We start from the raw sequence: 6,301 nt of genomic DNA on the forward strand, positions 1-6,301 counted from the left end.
ATAAATGATTCTTGATTGTGTTTAAATGAAACCCTCTTTAAGCATTTGGGCGGATGAACGTTATTATTCTGTCTAGACTTGAATTTGTTTTTATAAATCTAACACTGGACGTCCTTCAATTTAAGTGTTAATGCCGGACGAAAACAGTTCTTTTGGTCACCTTTTCTATAATAGGGTCAACCCTTTGAGTAATACTAAATGAGAGCAATATTTCAGTTGTCGTACATTGTACAATTATTTTTTTGTTTTCTTTCTTTTTGCATCGCATATTGTATCCCCGGGTTGAGCAGGTGCAAGTAACAGCATCGAAATGCCGCTAAATAGTGAGGTGTGGCGGAAACTATTCGTCTGGTAACGCAGACGATTTTAAGTACTTATTTCAAATGCAAATGACAGTTGCATTATCAAAGATCATAAAGGTCAATTCACAGAGGTAAAAGTTGTACTATTACCGCCCGATGAAAGGACGTTTCATTTATCTTCGCCAAATGTCAATGACAACTAAAAAGAAAATATTATTCTAGATAAACGTTGATTCACGTTCTGCAATCAACAATCCTCGGATGAATTTTTACATTCGTTATGCAGAAGAAAGGGAACGGCCGAATTGAGACATTTTCATTTTGAAGTAAAAGATTTTAAAAATTGATTGAAGAATATGATTATGACTCTTGAACATTCAATTCCAGTAGGATTTCAAAACGCTTAGACGAAAGGTATACTCATAATCAACCTTTTATTGATAAATATAAATCAATTCAGAGTAGTTTACTGTTGTACCCTCACATAACTAATAATGAATTTGTCTGATAGTATAAAAAGTTATGAAAGGTACCAGGATTATAATTTAGTACGCCAGACGCTCGTTTCGTCTACATTAGACCAAAACAGTGATATCTAAAGATGTTATTGTAATATTACCAAAATGACTATCTCAAACAATCAATTGTGAACCTGATAAAAAAGGACCAACAACAGAATGGAAGCTCTCGTATGTGTTGTTTTTGAAGATCTATATTATTTGGTAAAAATATAAGTTTTAAATTAAAGGAGTAGGTCCGGTAAAGACCGATTTTGGCCTCAAATTTCAGGTTCATCTTACGAAAGATTTTGACTACTTTTTAAACACTTAAGTGTCTATTTCATTTGAATCAATTAGTTTATGTGAAAGATTTTAACTGATTTATTCATTAAAAACGACCCGATTCAAGCTCAAATATGAAAAATCTACCAAATATGCTGAAAAATGTCACTTTTCAGATGGTTTTTGTCAAAAATGAAAGTGGCCGCATCCGTGTTCATTCTCAACCTTTATATATGTTATGTATTATCATAAAATATAACTTGCATTTCAATATTAAAGATGAACACGGATGCGGCCACTTTTGTTTCACAGGAAAACCGTCTAAAATTTAACTAAAATGCTAGAATTGTGAAGATTTCAGTAATTTAGCATGACTTAATGGTGCTAGTACCCGATATATGTGCATTGTATTGTCAAAAACAGCCCATATTATGTAGCAGAAGCATTCTACTGCCCAGTAAATAACTAAAAGTTTACATTTTAACAATTTTGTAAAACTTCTATATTTTGGGGCCAAAAAGGGGTCTTACTGGACCTACTCCTTTTTGTTTATTTTGTAGGTGCTTATTTTGTAATGTGTGCGGCTCGTATTTAAACTGTGTTATATACAAATATGGAATGATTCCCAATGAGACAACTATCCACAGAAGACAAAATGACGTAAACACGCTTGACAAAAAACAAAAGATACAAAGTACAGATCTTCGAGTACTCGCAGTTTCTCAACGCTAGTTCAAAGCCAATAACAACTAATAAAACAGTCATGTATCTATGAATTACATATCAATCAGTACAAATGTACTATGCATACTTGCAATTATGACCGTATTGTATTGTCATTATGTGTCGGCTACGATCTCTACAAAGAGTATTCTACTTACAAATTATGCGTACCGACCCTAAATAAAACATCAATGTCTTTGTTTACGAGGAGTATGTAAAAAGCATTAATTATCTTCTCAGTATGTTAATCGACGTGTTGTGTTTTTTTTTGTAACAGAAAAATATCAGATGGAATTTAGTAATTGTGATTAATTGTTATATTTGTAAATAAGCGTTCGGTCAATGTGCAGTTGCAAACTGGCAAATGATATTTTGAAGTTTACAATGTAACATTTGATCAATAAGATATAGAGAGTTTTATTTCAAAAATGAACAGACCTATTTAAAGGACGAATAAATATAAATGTCCTAACCAGGGAGGATTGTTAAATATGGACACTTATTGCTGAACGTGCTACAGTCCGCCTACCTATTCCATATATAGTTGAATAAAAGGTTCTTTAATGTGCATAAACGGAACCCCCTCTCTAAGCGTTTAAGCGGATAAATGTAATTATTCCGTCTCGACTAGAATATGTATTTATGAATCTAAAAATGAACGAACCTCGATTAAATGATTTTGTTTGTTTATTTAAAATATCTTGCGTATATTCCAGGTTAAGCAGGTGCAGGGAACAGGATATAAAATGCCGCCTAAGTATGACGTGTGATAGTCACGTGTCCTTTTATATAGACAATAATAGTGCATTGACTTGACATATCAACGATATAAGGATGAGGCTTAGAAACGGGGAAATGCAAGGCTGTGCCGAACTTTTTCCCCGTTTCGGGCCGAATCCTTATATCGTTGATATGTCAAGTCAATGCACTATTATTGTCTTTATACTGCAATCTAAGAAAACCATTTTCAATTATTGTATAGTGTGTTAATGTAATTTATTTGATTTAAATATTGAGGGAAATCTCCCTTTAAAAAGGCCTCATATCACACAGCCGGAGAAATATACAACACGATAAAATGTACATCATTACCTGTTGAAAACCGCAATCAATGGTGAACGAATTCGTTTGTTTATAGACTAAAATATCAACAATAAACATAAAACATAATGATTTATAGGTTGCAAACAAAAAAATATTAACACGTGAAATATGTTTTTTCAAAAAAATTGTAAAAGAAACAAGTTTGGGTCGTTAAACGCATCGTTGTTTACATTGGAAGCAAGAACAGGTTGTAAAGGTCGTATGAATAAATAAATATAATTTCGACAATTTCTATTTAAATATTCATGAGGAAAATTGATATCATGTCAGTGACTGTATATGACATAGAAATATACGGTCAACGCATTTTGACTGCTCAAATAGAACGAGTGCAGTATAAATGGTGGTAACTACTCGTCTGGTCAAGGTAGTCTAAGCTTTTACGTACTTTTTTAAAAATGCAAATGATAGTTTGATTATCAAAGATAACAAAGGTCAGCTCACTTCAGTATATTAAGTTGTACTTGTATTGCCCTATCAAGGGCGTTTCATTTATCTTTACCAAGTGTTTTATGACCCCTAGAAAGAACATATTGTTTAAGTTTAGTTTAGACGTTTTTAGTTTTTATGTAAAAGATTTTCAAAAATGATTTAAAAATCTGATAAAGACTTCAATTTTTCAAATTTCAGTTTTGAATTTTCTTTGGAATCTGGTATCGTTGTTATTCTATTTATTCAATCTGTGATTGAAACAGATACAGGGTAAATGGGTTCTTTGGTCGGGTTGTTGTTTCTTTGACACATTCCCCATATTCATTCTCAATTTTATCTTTCTTTTTTTTTGGAAAGCTCAAATGCAGTCAAACTTAGAAAAACACTGATGGCCACCACTGATAATTAATATAAATCAAGTAAGATCACTCTATCGTGGTATTTAGCGTGATTAATTGAACAAATGATAAACTCTTCACATCTATTTTGATGTCAAGTTGGTGATGGTGAAAACCAAAAAGGTGTTCGTATTTTTGGTATGAGTAGTTTAGAAAGACATAAGCTAGACAGTGTATATGCTTTCGTAAGTGAGTGTTCTGAAATCTTAATTCAGTTACACAATTGAACACTTGTCTGTTACATTTGTTATAATCAAAGACTACTGTAATAATCATTGTTTTGATTTTAGCGCCACTGATGAGTTGTATAACTTATATAGACCGAATCAAGCGTCTGACATACTAAACTGTATGCTTTATATTTGTGAAGTTTTTTACAATGAAATATTAATCAGAAGTGCTATATTAATCTGTGTTAACCCGACAAGTCAGATCAAGTATACTGTGTGAACTTAAATCTTACAGACGATCTCAGTGTCTTGATTTGTAACAACTTTGCACAGTTTCTAGTGGATTAATTTCTCACTCGCATAACTAATCCAAGGGTAATTAAAAAGCAATGTAAAGACGAAAGTTTAGCTTCCTCCAGTAATAAACAAGACACACCTCATTCAAATAATAATTGATCCGTAGACATTTAAGGCCGAACAATGACCTAAAGTTGTTAATTTCTGTGTCATTTAGTCTCTTGTAGAGAGTTGTCTCAGCGGTAATCATACCACACCTCCTTTTTTTTTTTATGTCTAAGATAATATAAACCTCATCCAAGCATCCAAGGGATGTAATGGATGAGGATTATTCTCTGAACAAGCCGTAAGGCTTCGAGGGTTTAATTAGCACGTGGCTACTTTGTTGACACAAATTCCCAATTAAACACGAGATAGCCTGGAGGCTATATGATAGAGAATCTGCATGTTATATATCCAATGCATTGGCATTATCTGTTGAAATTGCTGGAACAACGGTGTCGTCAATCTAGTTACAACAAGTGATCATGAACATGTACACATATCAATTATAGTAACCTGAGTTCAAGACTTTTGTTTGTGTAGCAATATAGTTGAATCCTCTGCTTCTCAATCAGTGAAGTCACCTATTTATAGCTAGTTACCATTCCTGGCATTTCTTTTAATTATGCAAACACTAACAGGCAGGTTTGTTGTTTGAACTTATTAATTACTATTTACCTCGAGGGCCGAGTGATATAATAATCACTAGAATGTCATTGATTTCATATAGTGAAGTTTCGAACACCAGGAGCCGTGCTTCAGCTGGCCCCGAAACAAAAATATATGTACTAGTTCAGTGATAATGGACGTCATACTAAACTTTGAAATATATAAAAGAAACTAAAATTAAAAATCATACAAGACTAACAAAGGCCAGGGGCTCCTGACTTGGGACAGGCGAAAGAATGCGGCGGGGTTAAACATGTGTATTGAAATATCTCAATGCATATGTTATGATATTATTAATTCGTATATTTTAACAAATTTGATTCGTTTAGGGATAGTCACATGTTAAATTATATTTTCGAAGGTAGAGAGAAAACGGCGGATAGCAAAAAGCATATTGACCGGCAAAATGCATATCGCACGGTTATTTTTAGAATATCTAAAAACCGATATACTTTGTGACGTCATGTAATGAATTTCAGGATATTGTTTAACGTTTTGAAACACATGATATCTGTGATCGATTATTTGACGAAAAAATCTTCAAATACATAAGATGTCAAAAAAAAATTAAATGAAATAACAACTAATATGTTGTTATTGTCAACATGGTCAAGGAGACAATGTAATATCTATAAAATTCCAACAAACCTAAATGACGATTTTGATACAAATATGGTCGGAAATTAATAATATAACAAATATAGCCTTTGTATGAGGTCAATACATGATATATCGACCAAAAGAAGTATATCGACCTCGGACTTCGTCCTCAGTCAATATACTTCTTTCAGGTCAATATATCCTTGTATCGACCTCATACAAAGGCTATATTTGTATAATATCATCGGTGATTTTTAGTATCACAGGCTTATGAGGTAAAAAAGATTTTGATATTAGGTCAAGTAAGAGCAACCAAACAAAAGTAAAACCAAACATAATCAGCGCAGTTAGAGGTAAAACCATACCTTTTCCTAATGATTGTGTCGTGTAAAGTAAAATATACAGCAGTTTATTGTTCCTAAAAATTGTACCGATTAAAAGCTTGAGTTTTTACTTCTGTAAATTGCTCTCACTTGACTTGGTATCAGGATGTCGTATCACAAAGTAGGTAACCTGTCAAAAAAATGTAAATATTTTAGTCAAAAGTCGGTAATATCAAAATCTTTTTTACCTCATAAGCCTGTGATACTAAACCAGGATGTCCAACCACAGAAAACGTAACCTGCCGATTGATGATATAATCCTGAGTCAAAAGTTAGTAAGATGAAAAAAATATATCGCTTGGAAAAGTGGTGTGCTGTAATCCACAATTCTGTAAATCTCGGTAAACCGGAAGTTTGTCTGCTATCTTTTCAGGGTTGTGGTTGTAAGACCAAACAATC

The sequence above is a fragment of the Mytilus edulis genome, chromosome 13 (assembly GCF_963676685.1).
Source record: "Mytilus edulis chromosome 13, xbMytEdul2.2, whole genome shotgun sequence".
NCBI classification, from domain to species: domain Eukaryota; kingdom Metazoa; phylum Mollusca; class Bivalvia; order Mytilida; family Mytilidae; genus Mytilus; species Mytilus edulis.